The 19968-nt window shown below is 45.0% G+C and overlaps 1 protein-coding gene across 3 annotated transcripts in view; it reads left to right on the top strand.

Annotated features, from left to right (window-relative positions):
• Nucleotides 1–515: 515 nt before the first annotated feature.
• The window catches only part of LOC119660885, a 43227-nt gene continuing 23774 nt past the window's right edge, over nucleotides 516–19968 (top strand). For all 3 annotated transcript variants that reach the window (XR_005250495.1, XM_038069804.1, XM_038069803.1), the window contains exon 1: nucleotides 516–1394. The gene's annotated coding sequence lies outside the window, so the exon portion shown is untranslated. The remainder of the gene's footprint in view (nucleotides 1395–19968) is intronic.

Raw genomic sequence — 19968 nt, 5'->3', positions numbered from 1 at the left:
GTTTAATTTTCATCACATTCAATTCTGTGCAAGTGCCCATTGTACAAGTTGAAGTTCAAACGAATGAACTTCAAACGTTCAAGTATACAATTCAAAATTTAGTCTTGTTCGCAATTAATTTGGAACATTAAAGAATTAATCGCGCACAAAATTTTCATATCTGGAGCCCAAAAGGCATCCGATCAATGGTTTTGATTTTAGTGATCAATTTACATTTCTCTCAGCAACTTATTGAGATTGATTCAATATTTGTTAATGTTAATTGACTAAAAGTCGAAAGTCTATTGCATACCTGACAGCCGGTTCGTCAAATTCTATCAAACATTTATCTCGTATTTAAACTCAACTATTTTCAGCTCCTTTTTTAAATCAACCAAAAAAAGCAACTAATGAAGATTCTAAAATTTATAAAACCCGAAATATAAAATATAGATGGATGTATCTTTTTTATTTAAAATAATAAAAATAATAATAATATTATTTAATTTATTATTTTAATAAACAGTGCTGGAGTTAAAAACAAAATTAAATGATGTGAAAAAAATTAAAAGAAAATTAAACAAATAATTCATAAAATTGTTTGAAATGTTTGGCAAGATTGATGATGATATTAGTAATAAAAAGCATGATTGGAAATAGCAGTAGCAGCGGCGCCGGAGAACGCGGAATGGACAGCCTCAACCTATCCATGTAACTAAACTAAATACAAGGAAGAGATACACACCTGTGCGGTTTTTTTTCGACAGTGTGTTGATCATCATCATCATCTCGGGAACAATCCTCCGCGCGCTACCGCGAAAGTGCCACTATGTTACGTTCCAATCGTCTCAAACACGCGTCGTGTTCTTTTTCATTTCTAATTTTTCCTTATTCTGTAACTTTTTATATTTTTAAGTTAATAATTTAATTTTAATTCATTCATCTTTGATTTTAAGACGGGAATCCATGCTATCTTGCAACGCTTTATAAATGATAATTGTTCGATAGTAGCCTAATATCAAACCAATATTAAATTAAATCCATAATCAGTCTAAAGAATTTCACCTAAATTCAATAAAATTGAGAAAGTGGGAGGAAAAAATTTAGAAAAAATTATTTTACAACAGAAAAATGCCTAGAAAAAGTGATATTGAAGTTTGAGTGGAATTTTGAGTGAAATAATTTATTGTTATAAATAATAACAAAACGCGTAAAAATTTCAATGAATTTTAAGAGCAAGTGATTAGTGAAGTGATGAATGTAACAAAACGTTTCGAGGCAGGAGTTTATGGCGAATTCAGGAATTTGACAAATGTGAAATTAATAAAATGTGCAACAATTAGATATATGAAAATAGTAATATTCGAAAATAAGAATATTTGAAAATAATATATAAGAAAAGGTTAAAAGTGCAGGTAAAATTATTTGTTTTCAATTAAAACTACTCATCGAACATCTTCAACTCTACAACATGAATTTTTCTATTGTCCTGCTTGAAAAAGTCATGAAACGACCAAACACACCTTATTTTTCCATTGCACAATGTAACTTCAAAAACTACACACTTGAGCCTATCAAATAACAATTGTGTATATATTTGGGTTAATTTTTGCAATATTGTTCTCGCACGCCCTCACTTTCCAGAATTATTCCCCAATTGCACCCCCAAAAAAAAAAATAAAAAAAAAACAACAAAAAATAGAAATAGAAAATTTCAAAAATTGATCAATCGAAAAATGTTTATGTACTTTATATGAACGATTGAAAAATTGCCTGAATACGGCATATTAGGAGAGAGAGGCGGGGGGGGGGGGGGGTTGACAGGGGGCACAAAAAATCGAGCTCATTTTGATGTGGAAGAAAAAACATTACGAATTCTTTAGATATGTCTGATATTGAGGAAATTGTTTATAAAAACTTTGTAACATGCTCATACCTCATCCGCACTGGCGGCAAACGCAACAACCACAGCGATAACAATAGCTCGCATGTCTTCTCCCCTAAGTTAAGATGAGGGTAGGGTGAGATGCTCATCCAATTTTGAGAGTAACTCTCTTTTTATAATCAAGTTCAGGAGTGGGGAATGAGAATAAAAAAGATAAATCATTACACCAAACTATCAAATCTTCATGGTTACGCACAATAGATAACAATTCTCTGTTTAGAGTAATTTTGATGAAAATTAGATTTTCCAAAACAAATTCCAGAAATCCCCCATATATAGGTCATTTGTCCGCTCAGTAATTTCGCTTGCCCTTAGATTCAAACTCTTCATGGTTCCCTCACCAATACCCAACTATGTGTACGTCAAACAGAAAATGTTGAAAAAAAAAAAAAAAAATAAAATATAATAAGAAAAAAAAAAGATAAAAACCAAAAAAAAATCTTGTTGTATTCTCCACACTTAAATTTAGATATTCGTGGTGGCCATATTGAGCACATAATTCTAAAAATAACAAAAAACCATCATAAAAATGAAGCACACAGAAAATTTTTGGGTTGAGACTAAAGGCACACATGTACCCGCTCATCGTATAGAATTTTATGAAAAGTAGAAAGATTTGTGCGCAAGACCTAGAATTTAGTGATTTTCATTTTTCCCGTGGATTTATCCTTTACAAAAAAAAAAAAACCCCCGAGAGAAATTACTTATAGAAAAGCTAGAACGGCGACGACGGCGTCAAATCTAAGATAGACGTTGTCGAGGAATGAATGAAATAATGGAAGAAACAAGAATCAAAAATGAAAAGCTCTAGTCTAAAGTATCTGTGTACAAAGAAGAAGAAGGGGGGGGGGCGGGGGGAGAAGGAAAGGGAAATGAAGCAAAGCACAGGAAAGATGTAGATGCGATTTTATTTTTACACTCCTCCTTCACTAAATTGCTTCTTAAACAAAATACATATTCAAGGCAAACGGAAGTAAAATTGAAAATTTTCAATATACGAATTGAAGGAGGGGGAGGGGCGCTGAAATATAATATTAAAAAAATATTTGTCACTATATGTCTTAAGAATTCGAAGATAAAAATCAAATAATTGAAGTAATTACGATTCTTTTAAATTACCCACACGATTATGTTACATATGTGCCTCTACAGGTTCACTATTCAGGGGCCCTCCCCTTTGGTTTGGTACCTACACGAGGATGTCCATACCATAGAAACACCCGTCAGTTTCAGATACGACGCCGTATGCACTAAAAATCCTTGCCTCCTTCAGCTCGTTTCCAATCGTTATAATTTTAGAGTATAATGGCTAATTAAGATTGTCGCTGGTCAAAAGACCATCCTTAGTAGCCGGAAACAACCAAAAGGGGAAAGCTAACCCAAAAACTTAAGAAGATGGCGAAATTGAGCGTCAAGGGCCGCCTGCAAACCCTGCAAGTGCTTCTATTCCTCTGTGCAAGCCAGGCTCGCAAATATGGAGTTTTTTTTGGGAGTAGGGTAGGATGAATACGTTTACGCACAGACTGTTGGACTCCGGCAACAGTACGCTGGCGGACTACCAACTAAACACCTCCCTGTCATCAGAGAACTAGCCTGGAACCGTTTGACACATTACTTCGCGCTAGCCCTCCCGCTCTCCCGGTTTTGGGAGCCTTCCAGTCAGGGAATTCTTTTCACCAACGGGAGGGGAGAGGAGGAAGGGAGTTGTTGTTAGTTCAGGGAACCCCTTACCGTCCGATCCCTCTGCCGGTCGAGTTCAATCTTCTTCGTAATAAGAGGAGCCCGAACATAATGCGCAATATGATTCCAGCTGCCAGCGCTCTTCAGCATCTCTCGCACAATGTTGCCCGGAGAGAGCTCCCCTGTGTCTGCATAAAGCTGCTGGCGGAGGCCGTCCCACCTGTCGCAAGAGAAAAAGGTGTGTTCAGTGTCATCCGCCACTCCATTGCAGAACACATAATCAGGAGATCGCGCCTTCCCAACCCTGTGCAGGTAAGACTGAAAACCTCCATGCACACTTAGAAGTTGGGTAAGGAAGTAATCAATCTCACCGTGCTTTCTGTTCAACCATGGGTCTAATTTGTCGATGAGCCGCGCAGTCCACTTGCCCCTTGGCTCATTTTGCCAAGAAAGTTGCCACTCGCTTAGGGTGCGTTGATGTTCTTCACGAGCAACCACTTCTCTTAAGTTTTCGCCCTTACGGTGATAGATAGCTTTGCGCTCCTTGGCAAGGAGGGCAACGGGGATCACTCCCGCAATCACCATCACAGCCGGTTCGGAGACGGTGTGATAAGCAGACGCCACTCGCAAAGCATTTGAGCAAGGCGTTTACGATGCACCTCCTTGTCAAGGGCATCAGCCCATACCTCCGCACCATAGAGAAGAACGGACTGCGTTGTTCCCATGAGGAGACATCTCCTACTTGATATAGAGCCCCCAACATTCGCCATTAGCCGACTCAAGGCCGCGACTCCTGCTGCTGCTTTGATTTGCTCGAAGAAGCTCATCTTCGAGTCGAGCATTAAACCAAGGTATTTAATCGCTGGTTTTGGCTCTATAGTCAACTCGCCGATCGATATGGGACGCAGGGTCGGGATTCTCCTTCTGGTCAGGATGACTACTTCGGTTTTTTCCAGCGGAAGGTTGAACGCTCACCCGTCGCATCAATATGCCAAGTCTGCTTTGCGCCTGTTCAACAGTGCGTCCGGCAATAAGTGCCGCAACGTCATCTGCATAACCGACCAGGCGCGGCTCTTCAGGCATATCGAGTCTCAGCAGACTATCGTAGGAAGCGTTCCAGAGGTCCGGCCCTAGGATGGATCCCTGTGCTACTCCCAACGTGATTTCCATCCTCCTCTGGCCCTCTAGCGTCTCATAGAGCAGGGAGCGGTCTTTCAGATAATCCCTCAATATCCGCAAGAGATAGCTTCGCATATCTGTCCATCTTACGGAATTGAAGGCATTTCTGACATCAAGCGTTATGAGAAGCACTATCCGTCGAGATCGACGGCTGTGTGCCCCGGCTCGATTAAACGCCTCTACACCCAACCTCCATAACAGCATCCACTGTAGATTTCCCTGTTCTAAACCCGAACTGCTTTGCGGATAAGTCCCCGGCAGCACGAATCGCTTCAGCGAGTCTACCCCTGATGAGCTTCTCGAGCACTTTTCCGGCCGTGTCAAGCATACACATCGGTCGGTATGCAGACGGGAGCTCCGGATCTTCTTTACCCTTACTGATCAACGCGAGTCTGGCCACTTTCCAACGACAAGGAAAAATGTCCTCCTTCAAGCACGCGTTGAACACTTCAAGCAGCAACTCTGGCCGTTGGCGGAACACCAATTTGTAAACCTCCGCCGGGATGCCATTAGGACCTGTCGCCTTCATGTTTTTCATAGTGAGAACAGCTTCTCCGAGCTTTCTCATTGTGAAAAGGGGGCAATCCACGACGCTTTCCGCGCTATTTACATCAACCCGTACAGCGTGTCTGGGAAACAATGCCCGCACAATGCGGTCCATCTGGTCGGTGCTCAGTATGCAGGGCTTCCGCAGAGTCCCGATTTTCCGGGTGACGAGCTTATAGCCAAGTCCCCACGGGTCCTCATTCACCTCATTAAGAAGATTCTGCCAGCCGCGAGCTTTGCTTTTATTTATAGCGCTGCGGAGTCTCCTTTTTGCTGATCTATATTGTGCCTTTATGGCACATGCCTCCTCGTTGGCGTGCAAACGTTGTGCCAAACGGCGGAGCTTATGACACTCCTTCCGTAGGTCGGCAATTTCTGTCGTCCACCAGTACATTGAAGGCTTGTCGTGCCTGGTATCTCTCCGGGGCATGGAAGCCTCACACGCCGTCGTTATCATATTTATCACTGAATTTACGACGGTGTCAGCTGCGACACTACCATCCCCCGGGGTGCCCCCCAACGAGGCCTTACCTGCTCCAAGAGCTTCGACGAACTTTCCGATGTTCACCCTCGCGACGTTCCACACGCAGGGGGAACGTCGTGTTGGTGCTCGCCGGCAAGTAGCGTCAAACACTTCGAACGCAATGCACTGATGATCACTTGCCGAGAAGTCTTCTAGGACTCACCACCCGTCCACCGATGATGCCAGAGATTCCGATGAAAAAGTGATGTCAGGAGTGCTTCTTTCACAACCTGGGCGCCGAAACGTTGGCGTGGATCCGGTGTTTAAAACTACGAACCCGGTTCTCGCCGCCATTTCCAGAGTCCGTTTCCCTCTGGAGTTAGATTGAGGCATGCCCAATTCAAGAGCCCTGACATTAAAATCACCGCCAACCAGGATTCGTCCCTCCGTGCTCGAAACGGCGTCCTCCAGAGCATCAAGTCGGCGCCGAATCGTCTCATTCGGCGTCAGGTAAACGCTAAAAAACTTTATCCCTAAACACCGGATCCAGACAAATCCGTCCCCCCGGCCTTCGGCAAGAACATGAAGTCGAACGTCGTCCCGAACCCAGATGGCAGCAGTGCCCGATAAGTCGAGATACCATGAGGACGGGGGGGAGGGGAGATCGGACATCATCCCGAGCTCGCAGTGTGTGCGACGCTTTCGCCAGACGCGCCACGATCCCTGCAGAGAACACAACTCTCGCTTTCCTTGCAAGTCTTCGCTTGATGGCCCACTTGGCCGCATCTTCGGCATGCTCTCCTCCTGTCCGGACCCTTGCAAGCTGCTGACGTGTCTCCATAGTCCAGACACATGTAGCACTTGGTGGGGACTATCCGCATTCGTACCCTGCATACTACCCATCCGATTTTGATTCTCCCGCTGTTAAGGAGTTTCCTCGCATATTGCTCGGGGACTTCCACCACGGCAAGCTTTTGGCCTCGAGCATTTACAGAGGTAATACCTATCCGGGCACGCAAATGTGGAGTGGGTGGCTCCTTTGAGCACTTCAAACACCCACGTGTAATTGCACAAAATTCAGGTTTCTCTTCGAACGCGTTTGTCCACAAACTTTGTTTGTCCTGAAAACTACACCAAACACGAGGACTCGCGTGCATCTATCAAAAGGAGCAACACACCAGACAAATCTGCAAATGAAAAAATTAAAAACAAGTCGGAATACCGCGAGCTTGACGCTTCAAGTATAAAGATTTTGTGTGCTTTCTTTCATACATATCTGGAAAGTATTCCTTGATATATCCAACACCGCCGTTCATATAAGTTCACTTTATATCATGATGACATCATTCACGTCTTAGAGTGCAACAAAATTTATGTAAAATGCAACAGCTCAAGCTTCTATCTAATTTTTGTTAATAATAGCTGGATTTCCCTCAAACTTTCCAAAATTGTGCGCTATATCATTACTGATAACGATACTTCTAGGTTGAACTCAAGAGGAGGGGGGGGGGGGAGAGACGGTTTCGGGAAAATTTCTAGAATATGGAAATATATGCTATTATTACCTTTATTTGACCAGGTATTGGAATGGAATGTATTTTGAGGCTTAGATTTTGTTTAGGCCCTCCATTGAGAATTTTTTCAGATTTTTCGGTTTGATAAGTTCTGAGAACGAGACCTGTTACACTTTTCGCAGCACACATTTTGAGTCCTCATTCCCCAACATTTCTTACAATACCAGAAATAAGAACAGTTTCAAAAAGTACTAATCAAGCCCATTCATTTGATATCCCACATGACCATATTCTGTTAAAAAAAAAATGTACACATGGGTGAAGAGCCCCCCTTAAACTCAACATAAAATGGCGGTACTTACTGTATGTAAAGGGATTCACAGAACACGCATTCTTACCAAATTTCGGAAAAATAGCTTCAGCCGTTCCCAATAAATCGAGTGTGACAGACAAACAGACGGACAAACAGATATCGCATCGGATCTAATAAGGTTTTGTTTTACGCAAAACTTTAAAAAGACAGCTCGACTGCCTAATTTGAGCAGATATCGATATGGAGAGTATTTTGAGGCCGTAAAGAAGGAGCTCCATGATTTTCTTTCAGATGTTTCGGTTGGGTAGTTTCTGAGAATGGATCCTTCAAAGAAATCATCAGTGTCGACCCCTTGCACTCCCCGCCTTTTCAACAAATGCCAAAACTGAGACTAGAATCGAAAAAGACTAATGAAGACCTTTCATTTCATACCCAACATGGCTATTTTCGGTTAAAAAGAACTTTCACCCCTCTTTTGGATGTAGGAGGACCCGCCACCCTCTTAAAGTCAACGTAGAGAGATTTAACTGAATGTATGGGTGTTTACAGTTCTCAACTTTTCACCAAATTTGGTCTTCATTAGTACAGTCGTATCTGAGAAAAGTGCGTGTGACAGACAAACATACTGACGAACATGAAAGTACTGGAGACTTAACGTGAGTTTCTGTCGTGTAGGCATAATTCCTTTCAGGCACCGATAGATTTGGAAACCACAATCAAAGCCCCACTACGACTGGCACTGCGGTACTGAGTGCAGGCTCAGTATTCATACCAGTCAGTGGAATCTATCTATAATAGCACCTCTTCCGCGATATGTACAGCGCAACTCCACGCTTGAGCTCACAAGGAGCTCCACCCCCGAGGTATAGGCATAACCAGAACCACCATGAAACTCCCACAAGGAGGCCAACCGCAAATAACTGAGGTAAGAGCATATTCACCAGGAATTATCCTGGATCATATGCTCTCAAAGGGCCATCTCGGTTCCCATGGTAACAGATAACCTTCGGTGAGGCTTCGCGGCAAGAGCCACTTCAGATGAGTCCCTTGCAGACTCCGGTCTCTTCGGGTAGGAGAGGCGGACAGACAAACAGACAAACATTGAAACGATTTTAGCAAGGTTTCGTTTTTTACAAAACCTTAAAAAGACGGCTCGACCGCGGGCGAGGAGCCGTAGAACCGCGGACCCGAGTATCATGGTTGAAAAAAGGATCCTCGACGGATCACATCAATCGTCGATCAATATCTTCTCTGCCTCAGATGTTTTATGAGGCGCGGCCTCTGAGGTTTCCACCTTACCTTGACATCCTCAGGCTATGTTATTGGAGTTTTTATTTTTGTGGTTTTAAATTGTCTCTCGCAAAGACGCGGACACTACAGGGCAGCTGGGTATCCGAGACCCGCTTAAGGAAAAACGGCTAAGGACGATGGAGAAGCGATATTGAAAAGGCGTTGTCCGAGATCTGTTAGGGGAGAGTCAGTTGATGGATTTGACGCTTAGGAGTAGGAATTAATGAATGCGGTGATGGGTAAAGAGCAGTCGACTAACTAATAGGGGTCAGAAACGGACGGTTGGTTTCCTTATGCTATTTCACAACGCCCATATTGGCGCTTCATTATTTGGAGTACCCACATCTGTAACATAATCATTTCCGTTGTCTTTTGCGTTCAACAAATGTGTGTCCCTCTTCTCCACAATTCCTGTAGCCTCACGAATAGACCGCTTTCATGTGGGCATGCTGGCGTAGCAACTTGAGACTGTCGCCTCGGGTAGACCGCGCTAACGCCTCTATCTGAAACTGCCCCCCCCCCCCCCCCCCCCCCCCCCCCCCCCAACGGCGCAACAGCCGGTAACCGGTCTAGGCCTGCCTTAGTAAGGAACTCCAGACAACGCTGTTGGAAGCTGGAGAACTGACCAAAGACGAAGGATTGGGGACAGCCGGGCACAGGCACCAACCAAAATGCGAGCGACTAGTAGGGACGGTTGAGTATATCACCTCTCTGCAATCCTCCGTTTCCAACCTAATATGCGGTCACACTGCTTCCTCAACCCGACACGGAAGTAAAAACGTTTTATTTTTCACCTTCCTTCCTTGCTTGGATTTGGAAAGCTAAACGAATGCAAAGTATTGAGGACAGCCGGGCGTAGCACCTCGCTATAGTCCTCAAAATCCAACTTAATACCCACAGACCATCAACTTCCTCCTCGCGATATGAGAGAAAGGATCAGTAACCGCGCGTCGAAATTTAGAAAGCATTGCCATTTAGATAAAGGCAAAAAGAGACAGTTCCCGAAAGCTCGGACGGAACAACTTTTCAGCCTTGCGCTGAAAAGGCTCGTATTCTAGAGACTTAAAACCCGCCCTCTTGCGAGACCTAGAGCCCCAAATCACCATTTTATAGCTCCACTAGTGACTTGGTGATTGGCTACTGGGAAGCCATCGCCTTCGTATTTTACCCAGTGTGTGCGAGTAATCTGGCAAAAGGGACCGTTCAGCAATATATGGAACTAGAGTGCGTCGGACAGTGCGTCCCTTTTAAAAAGCTTCACCATCTATTCAGCGAACGGACCAAACATTCTACAAGATCCTGGCGGTCATCTTGAAAGTAATTTGCTCTTATATACTCTACAATTTGTCAATTCAACTGACACCGACTACTCCGTGTGAAGGCGGTCCAAGGTCCAAGGAGACTCTCTTGGGCTTGCCACCGACGTCTAGACTGAACGAGTGTTCCCCACTGGCTGTACAGAGGCCAAGCAGAACGAAAGGCAAAACCTACAACCAGGATTGTTTGATGCGCGCCATAATGGATATCTCCAGCGTTCGATGCCAACGGTCTAGCATCCCATTGGCCTGAAGGTAGTATGCAGTTGTCCGCTGACGTTTGGATCCCAGGATCTTTCCGAGCTTCGATAAAAGAGTAGATTCAAATTGCATTCCCTGGTTCGTGATGATAACGGCGGGAACACCAAAGCGCGGAATTCACTCTCGACGGAGGGCCTCAGCACACGACTGTATTGTTATGTCCTTCAGAGGTATTGCCGATCAATGATCGCGAGGCAATTCTTGTTGCCATGCAAGTCTCGCAAAGGATAATGCTGAGGTGTACAATGTCGAAGTGCCTTACTGATCTAGGGAATACAACTACTTCCTTCCTAGCTTGCCTAGTGACTTTATACTTTTGGCATGCGATGCACTCTCCGGCCCAAGAATTGACGTCCATCTTCATGGACGGCCAGAACTACTTGCTGGAGCCTAGCTGGTTCGTTGTCTGAATGCCAGGGTGCGCAACATCAGTTTGCGGGCGAAACACCTCCTTACGAAAAGCGGTCGGAATGCATGACCTAGCTCCCTTTTCAGAGATCTTGCAGTAGGTAGAGGAATGTGAGCCGAAGTTAAGAAACTCCTTGCACTTATGTCTGGAGTTCGATTGCAGGCTTGGAAGAACTGCGTCGTCCTTCTGGGCCACAGCGATTGCCAAATTGTGGCTTAGATGTTGATCTCGGAAATCCGGGACAAAGCATCAGCGGTAAATGTTGAATGTCCGATGTGAACTGGCTGATGTAGGCTAAATGGAGAAGTCGAAGTCAGAGGCTACGATCTGTGAATAAGGTGCCTGCCTTGAAGGGAATATCGGCTTAAGTGCTTCATACTCAGATAAGCGGCTAATAATTCGTTGAGCGGGATTAAACTGTTTTGAAAAGAAACCCAACGTCAAAGTCAGCACCTGCTGTGTCTGAGGCATCAGGAATTGGATGGTAGGCCTTGGCGAGATCCAAGGTCGAGAAAACACGACAGTTTGCCGAATAATGTGTAAAGTCTTCGATAAGTAGAATAGGGCACAAGGGCGCAATCCCAATTGGGCTTGGGGACCAAGTGGAGATAACCAACTACTGTTGGAAGGTTTGCATATATCCTGTTTAAGGAACTGTTCAAACTCTTTCCGCCCAACAGCGAGCTTCTAAGGTGGTAGAGGGGTGTAGTGTTGATGTGGTGCTGGATATCATGCTTAACAGGGCTGAGGTGGGCTACATTCAGTAGCAATGTTGCGATATTTTCAGAAGAGTGCGCGAATGCGTGGATCGACAATGTCATCAAAAATGATATAAAGAGTGTTGTGGTTCGAGCAAGTTGAAATTTTCCTTGACGACCGAAGAGACTTTGTGGGGTCTATCAGGGACCTATCCTGCATATCTACAAGCAACCCATAATGACACAGGAAGGCTGTGACTAATATGGGGGCAGCGTTGCTAGCCAAAATTAAGCGCTACGAAAAGGTCCTACCCAAGTCAAGACTCACGTCTAATTGTCTGTAGCCGCAAGCTGCGATGGGCGTGGAGTTTGCTGCCGCTAATTTTAGCTATTGGAGAAATAGTTTGTTGGGCCTGGAGACGGGGAGGACTGAGACTTCAGCGCCTGTGTCTACCAGATAATTGCACCTACATTGGGGGCCTTATACTGTAAGGCGACGTGCGCTTCGGTGGACGTCGCAGCGCCCCCAGCGATCTTAGCTTTTTGGAGTCGCGTTAAAAGTGTACGAGAGGTGGTATATTTCGTGGCTCGATCCGCGAACCTACTGTGGTACCAGCATACACTATAGCAACTAAACAGGAGAAGCCGCTTCATCTTCGTCTTATATGCTCAATAATATCCTGAAAGCTATGATCTGGTGATTAGAGAGAGGTACATGTTGTTGAGGGATCATATTAGCAGCTCTCTTGCACTCCAAGGATCTGTTACTTCCTGCAATGCCTTCCGCTTGGAATTTCCTACATTACTTTGGTTTGTTAGTGTCACGCTTTAGGATTTTTTAAGCTCCAGCATATGGTCTCCTGCTTGGGACTTTATGAGACGACGTGGCAGTAATCAATCCATATCAAACGAAGGAAGTTGAAACGTAAATGCACATATATGATCATGCAGATACTCGTATAAGCCAAACAGTTTTTAGGACTAATATTTATCGCTGGTCCACTGCTGGTTTGTTAGTGCTCGAGGAGGATATGCAGCCTTGACGAGAGGGCGTAGAAAGGGGGGGATTCCCCGGGCTTCGGATTTCTCTCGAGGTCCCGCAACATAAATTTGAATGAAAAAAAGGCCATGCATAATTTTGTCCCCAGACCCATATAATTTTCTCCTCAGGCCCCGTTTTCCGCATAATTTTCACCTCAGGGCCGGATTTTCTCTCGACAATTCTGGGGATATACACCCTTTTCCGAGGAACAATTGTGTCCACGCCAATCGAGAGGGGGAATGAAGAGGGTTATTGCCCTCAGTAAGACTCGTAAAATCTTCCGTTCAAAGGTTACAGTGTACCTCTCTCAACTATAATAGGTTGTTGAGTTGAAGATGACCAAGAAAATCCTTCGGGATCAATAATCGCCAATCCCGAAATTCGCTATTTATCTGCGCCAACTCAACTAAACCGGCTTGGCCATACGCCCTCGCGGATCATGTCGATACCTCAGTTACTCTAGCTTCGTAGAAAAAAGCATCTGTCTTAATTCATGTTGGGTTAGGGTCTGCATAAAAACGGATCTGAGCCCAACATGTATATAGGACAAACTCAAGTTAGTTTGTACTGAAACATGCTGAAAATAGGAGGGAATTTATGAGGAATTTAGACTCTTCGTTCAAGGAAACCTTACCAAGGTATCTTCGTCTGAGATCTGAGTAGGTCGGGGGCTGTCTCCTCTTCCTACACAAATTGGCTGCATATGGCCGATACCACCACCCCGATTTTTTTCCTGTGGTAGTTTAAGGAGCAGTATTCCGGTAAAAGCCCGCTTTTTCATATACTTTCCTTTCATATCCTTTATGTACTTAAGGGACAACAAAAATGCCGCTTTAGTGACCCCGGGTTCCTTCACGAATATTTTTGCTTGTCAACAGAAGTTCGAATATCACCATTTGGCTACGTGAATCCTTTTCCTTTTCCCCTTCAGAGTAGACTTGACAATGGTTGGCCGAACGCCAAAAACCTGTTCTGGCTCCACCAATGTGGATCCAAAACCTTTGTGAATAGTTCTGTCAGCTTGATCATTACCAGCGAAGTTTGAGTGCCTTGGCACCTAAATCAGGAATGTTTCGTTCAATCTGCCAAGCTTCAGCAGCACCTAATGACAACTCCTCATCAACTGGCTTCATATGTCGTCGCTGTTTGGTGTTGATAGTGCTGGGCGACTGCCGGAACAGATTCGAATGGTGCGACCCCTTCTTTTTTGTCACAAACTTTTTTCTGCTGCCAATCAAACGGCATATATCTCCGCGTGAAATATGGTCGTAATATTTTCAAGAGGTCGAGGCAGCTTTATAATCGGATTTCCCGAGAACACCTCTGCGCACGACCCGTTTTTCATGAGTGACTTGTCGGTGAAGACTATTAAGTCTGTAACAAAAGACTCGTGGCCATTTATCGACCATTCTTCTCTTTTGGTGATTACGACAAAGAATGTCACCCCTCCCCCCATCTCCCTTCTCTCCTCTTGATTCAAAATTTTCGGGAAATATGTCAGCAACTGGTTGACCACCCACTCCCGTCACTTCATTATCAAAGAGCAGTATGATTTTGCGAAACATAGATCTACGGCTTCAAACCTTCTGGTATTTACCAAATTCGCGGCTAATTTGTTTAATTTACCATAATATTCTCCTCTCCAAACCCTCTCTACTCAACTTCCCTCTCTCAATCATCTCCTGCCTAGATACCGTTCCTGCAGGTTCTTTTCGTGGTTGCTCGTCTGGTGCCTTCTGTCCTTCTTCTGGCGTTCCCCAAGGCTCTATAGTTGGCCCTTTACTCCTCCTATTTTTATCTATGACTTTAACCAGACGACCTTAAATTATTCGCCTCTGTTTCATCTGCTTTCTAGCAGTCCCACCTTGATACACTGGTCTGTTGATGTTCGGTTAACCAGCTGGCACTGAATGTCAGGAAATGCCACTGGATGTGTTTTTCGCTTAAGCTCTCCCCAAAACCTTTTCCTATTCTCGTAGTGGACAATACTGACCTCGTTTCAAGCCCTGGGTGTAATATTCGATGACAAACTTCGTTTCAATTCCCACATCGCTGACATTATCGAGCGAGCTTCCAAAAAGTCTGGTTTTATCCTACGTTCTTCCGCCCTTTTTAACACTCTTCAACCCCCTTGTCAGAAACATATTGCTGTGTAGTGTGATCTCCCTTCCACAACCGTGATTGTCGCGTTCTGCTCGATATACAGCGTAAATTCACCTGGACTCTTTTTTCAAAAAGAACCTCTCCGGGTGGACGTCCGTCCGTCACGGCTTCTCACCCTCAATCTACATTCTTTTCAGCAACGTCATATCTTCCTTGATATGTGTTCTCTTTTCTTCTTTTTCTTCAACCTTTGTCCCGTTCACAAGCGGGGTCGGCTCGTCGTGATCGGCTTCGCCATTTGGCTCTATCGAATGCCTGATCTGGGTGCAATCTCGAGGCTTTCAAATCCCCATCCAGCGTATCAAGCCCCCGTTGCTTAGGTTTGCCTTTTGGTCGTTTACCATCGACTTCGATATTCAGACCAATCTTGGCAAGTGAATTCTCGTTTGCACGAATTGCGTGACCATACCATCGAAGACACCTCTCTCGCAACTTTTCCACGATCGGTGCAACCCCATAACGATCGCGGATATCCTCATTTCGGATGTGATCTAAACGTGTCACGCCACTAGTCCAACGTAGCATCTTCGTCTCCATTACCGCAAGACACCGTTCATTGTCTTTTATGGTCGGCCAACACTCAGAACAATAGAGAGCGACTGGACGGACGAGATTGCGGTAAATTTTAGATTTGAGACTTTCGTTGATACGTCGATCACAAAGGACACCAGTTGTGGAACGCCACTTCATCCAATTCTCTGTAATTGCCTAATGGACTGCCCTGCCAACTCTGATATCATTTTCCGCATCGCCTCTCATAATACACGTAGTCCGGACATTTTTCAAGTACCCTTTGTAAAGCTCGACATCTACATCCCAATCCCGAGGCTACGCTGGTCCTGCAATGCCCTACAGTGTGGGTCCATTGACTTTGTATTCTCTTGAATTATATCTAAAACTTCTTTTCTGGGACTTGTAAATGCAAAACTTATCTTTCCGGTTGGCGTCGTTATTTCCCCAAACCTTATCACAGCGTAAACAGGGAGTATATCTGGAGCACCAAGTTAAAATCTCGGATCGGAAATTTCTTTTGTGGTCCAAAGCGGAGCCCGCTAGGGTTGCATCCTGTCAACGGAAGTTATTTCTTCTTGTTATCGATGACGTACTTCATGCTGCCTTGTTCGCAGGATGTGGGGAATTCAATGGACGATGATATCTTTCCTCAAACACCTCGACTACGCTGATGACATCTGTTCGCTCCCTCACCGGGTTATAGACCTTAGCCAGATAGCTCTGGATTTGGAAATAGAGGCAAATCAAGTTGGACTGAAGATAAATACCAACCACTGCCAAATTTTTCACTCTGGCGGTCATCGCACTCTCCCTATCTCCATTAATGGGAAGCGTGGTTTCTGCGATCGGTGGCACCAAACTGGATGTTGCCCAACGCATGACCAGCAATTGATCCGCATTCGCTGCCCTATCTAAAATCTGAAATGCAGTTATCTCAACACCAAGATCAAGTTGAAACTGTTACCCAAAAGCTCCAAGCTATCGTCAATATCTGTCTTCTTCGTATCATCGGAGTCCGCTGGCTTGTTACTCTCTCAAACGAAGAACTTGGTCGACGCACAGGCTTGCCACTCGTACTCACTATGACCGGAAGACGGAAGTGGCAGTGGATAGGTCACACATTAGGAGGAGGACAGCCTATGACATACAGTTGAATCCACTCTCCCGAGATGGCCGACGAGTGGATCGCATAAAGGGAACTTGGCGCAGAACAGTAGAGGAAGTGTGTGATCGTCTCGGGAAGTCAAGAGGATGGTACATTTTCTACTCTACTCTTTTAGAAGAATATGTACCTCTGGTTATATCCCCCCTTCTTTCATCGAACTTCCATATTCTTTTTTTGGATACAGACCCTAAGCAAATTTTCTCTTACAGTACAACCTCTAGACGCTCCATTCACCTGTTATATTCGAAGTTTGTTCCCTGTTTATTGCCCAATTGGTCCACTCTATTCTTTCCACAACCTCTTTCAGGGTTTCTCCTTTTGAAGTTTTGTATTTTGAATGAGCAGCGCTCATCTCTCCACTCAAGACTTGTACTCCCCTTTCTTCCTCGAGTACCCTATGCATTAGTTTCTTTTTAAGGATTTATCTACAATCTTAGGAGGCTTGCTTGTGGTTTGCATTATCCGTCCAGAGAAAGTAGGGGCTAAGGGTGAAAATTATCCTCGTCCCCATATTAGCGCTTTATTTGAATAGTGTCTCCATCATGGGCCCCTTAGAAGACTCCGAGTTAAATGTCTCCCGCATTCTACCAGGATGTCCAAACGACATCCTCTGGAAAATAAGACTCCTCTCTTGGACTTCTTGACTGAGCTATTGATGAGGATCCTATATTTACTTATTTAGCTGCAGAAATCCTTCGTTCTTCCTCAATGGCTGTCAAAGTAGACTTTTGAAATGTTCATTTGCAAATTACTAATTCAGTTTCTGTGCTTGCAGGTCAAACCGCCTGTAAAATACATAAGTCGGGTTCTGATCGATTGCGCCATTATGCTCTCTCAAACTTCTAATCTGGATGCAATGGCGAGCCTTTCAGATCACTATCCAGCATATCTAGTTTCCGTTGTTTCGGCCAGCCTCACTTCGAGGTAGCTTTCTTTTCGGAAGACTCATAGCATCTGTAGGTGATCTTCCTAGGGTTGGTGGCCGCTCCGAGGAACTCTACTGCCGGGCTGCGCCGTTTGGATGCCACAAACTCCTAAGACCGTGACTCCTGTTACGAGGGCAGGGACGCAGAGTCCATCTGGCTCGGATTTTCAAAGCCAATCCGTAGCATTCACGATGAAAACCAGCTCTCCCACCCTGCAGCTAGAAATCTCCCTGAGGTCCTCAAAGAATGGTTTGCCCAGTGTCCGTAGTCTGACTCAAGCTAGAGCTGCGCAATCGCAGAGGAAGTGCCTAAGGGTCCCGCCCTCCTTCTCCGCAAGTTCGGCAATTGAAATTATAGGATATGCCGAGCCTATGCCGAACGCGGTAACCTTGTATGCATTTGCACGCGTCTGACACAGGAGCTCTCCTGATCTCACTATGTTATAAACGGGACAAATCGGCCTTGACTTGGCACAGGTAATAAACTTTCGCCATCTAAGGCCCGCAGCTGCTAAGTAGTGCGAGTAGATTCCGCCCTTGACAGTCGCCAGCAAGACACCGGTTGTACCCTCCGAAGGCCTGCCAACATCAGAATCCCGCCTGGCCAATCCGTCAGCCCGCTCATTCCCCTCTATGTTCCTATGCCCGGAAACCCCAAGAAGGATGATCTTGAGTGAGCCGCCTAGACTGTTCAGCGCATTTCTGCACTGCCTCATCAGCCTGGAAGATGTCGTCACTTAGTACAAGGCCTTAATGGCCGCTTGGCTGTGTAAATTGTTTGTATTCGTCCATCACTATCAACCAGAGCACCGAAGAAATGGCACCACCCTGGGAAGTGCCTGTGTTCACAGCTCTGGTCAAGTGGTTGCCTCCCACACCCAACTGAATTATTCTGGTTCTCAGCATGAATATAATCCAATGCGAAAGATACCCCTCCAATCCAACACTGGTCAAGACTTCCTTAATGGCGGTGCTACTAACATTGGTGAATGCATCCTATATATGCAGGAAAGCAGCTAGGGTATACTGCTTGTTTTGCAGTGACCGTTCAACGGTGCGTGGAGAGCGGTTTATGTGGATTTGGCTTTTAGGTAGGCATGATGGGACTTAGAGAAAGGCATTCTCTCCATAATCGTCCTTAAATGGATGTCTAGGACGCGCTCTAGAGTCTTCAACACGAGACTGATTGATCGAAAGTCCTTCGCGGATTTATCGCCACGCCTGCTCCCTTTCGGTATCAGAACAACTCGCACGTGTCTCCTGGACTGTGGTATGTATCCTAAAGAGATACAGCGGAGATCTGTAAATCTCCTCTGCTTCTGTGGCATGACCGGTGTTATGTCATCTGAACCCGGAGATTTATTTGTGGCGAAGCCGTTTATAGCCCAGTCGATCTCATCCTCAGTAATTATCGATTTGATAGGCTAGCACGGCTGGGGTGGCTGGAAATTCTCCTATCAAGGCTCTGACTCACAGTCCTCCTCGCTGGCGGGAAAGTGCGTCTCCAAGGTTTCATCAGAAGATTCTGACCAGGAGCCTTCCGACTTTTTAAGAAAGGAAGGCTTTTTATGCTCCTCGGATAGAATTTTACTAAAACTTGCAGATTTGCTGGTGGTTTCGATGTTCAGACAATTGTCCAACCAAGACCGCCTCTTACCGACTTTTATTCCTTCAGGCAGTCCTTGTATGGCTGCTAATATTTATGCCCGTAGTAGGTGTTGAGGATTTCCCTGGTCAGCTTTGTGAGGCTAGAGAGATCTTCATTCCACCACGGTGGCAGTGTCTTCTTGCTGTAATTAACGGGGCACGAAACTCGAAATAAGGTATCAAATGATTTTTCCAGAGCTCTGACCTTTGACTCCAGTTCGTCTGTCGTACCAATTTTGTCAATTTGTGCACCGGAGAATTCGTTCCTAATTACTTGACCAAACTTTCTTCAGTCGATCTTCCTGGGGTCTCTAAAAGGTTTGGAGACTTCTGCCGCAAGGTCTAGACTAAAAAGTATCCAATTCCAATTGTGATCTGAGAGGGATCTCTGGTCAGACAGGGTCCAGTTTACCAACCTAAGAATCCCATTGCCGGTTGTGAAGGCCCCTGTTACACACCGATAGGTTTGTAGTAATAATAAAATCAAAGAATGACTCACCTCTCTCGTTGATTTGTAAGCTGCCCCAAAGCGTATGCCTTGCATTTGCGTCGCAGCCTATCAACAGGTTGGCTTTCTTTGTTGCTATGGTGCTCGTCAAATGTTGTAGTTTTTCATGGAGCTGATCGGTCGTAAGCCATGTAAGCCGATGGAATATACACATTCTCTCCCAGTTTGACTACGATTAGCTCGCTGAAACTCAGGTTCGGACACAGAAAAGCGGGCAGACTTTTCTTGGCGAAGATACATTCTCAAAGTCTGCCTTAATCAAGGTCTTCTGTGCTGTGGAATAAATTAAAGGATTTGCTTTGAAGACCTTTGATGGTTTGGTCGCCTCCGACCCAAGGCTCCTGTATAAGTGCGATGTCGATGTCTTCCTCTGGGAGGGAGACAAGCAGGTTAGCCAAGGAGCATTTCGAGT

The sequence above is a fragment of the Hermetia illucens genome, chromosome 7, assembly GCF_905115235.1.
Source record: "Hermetia illucens chromosome 7, iHerIll2.2.curated.20191125, whole genome shotgun sequence".
Lineage (NCBI taxonomy): Eukaryota > Metazoa > Arthropoda > Insecta > Diptera > Stratiomyidae > Hermetia > Hermetia illucens.
The sequence above is the reverse complement of the archived record's forward strand: the minus strand, read 5'-3'. Positions and strand labels throughout refer to the sequence as shown.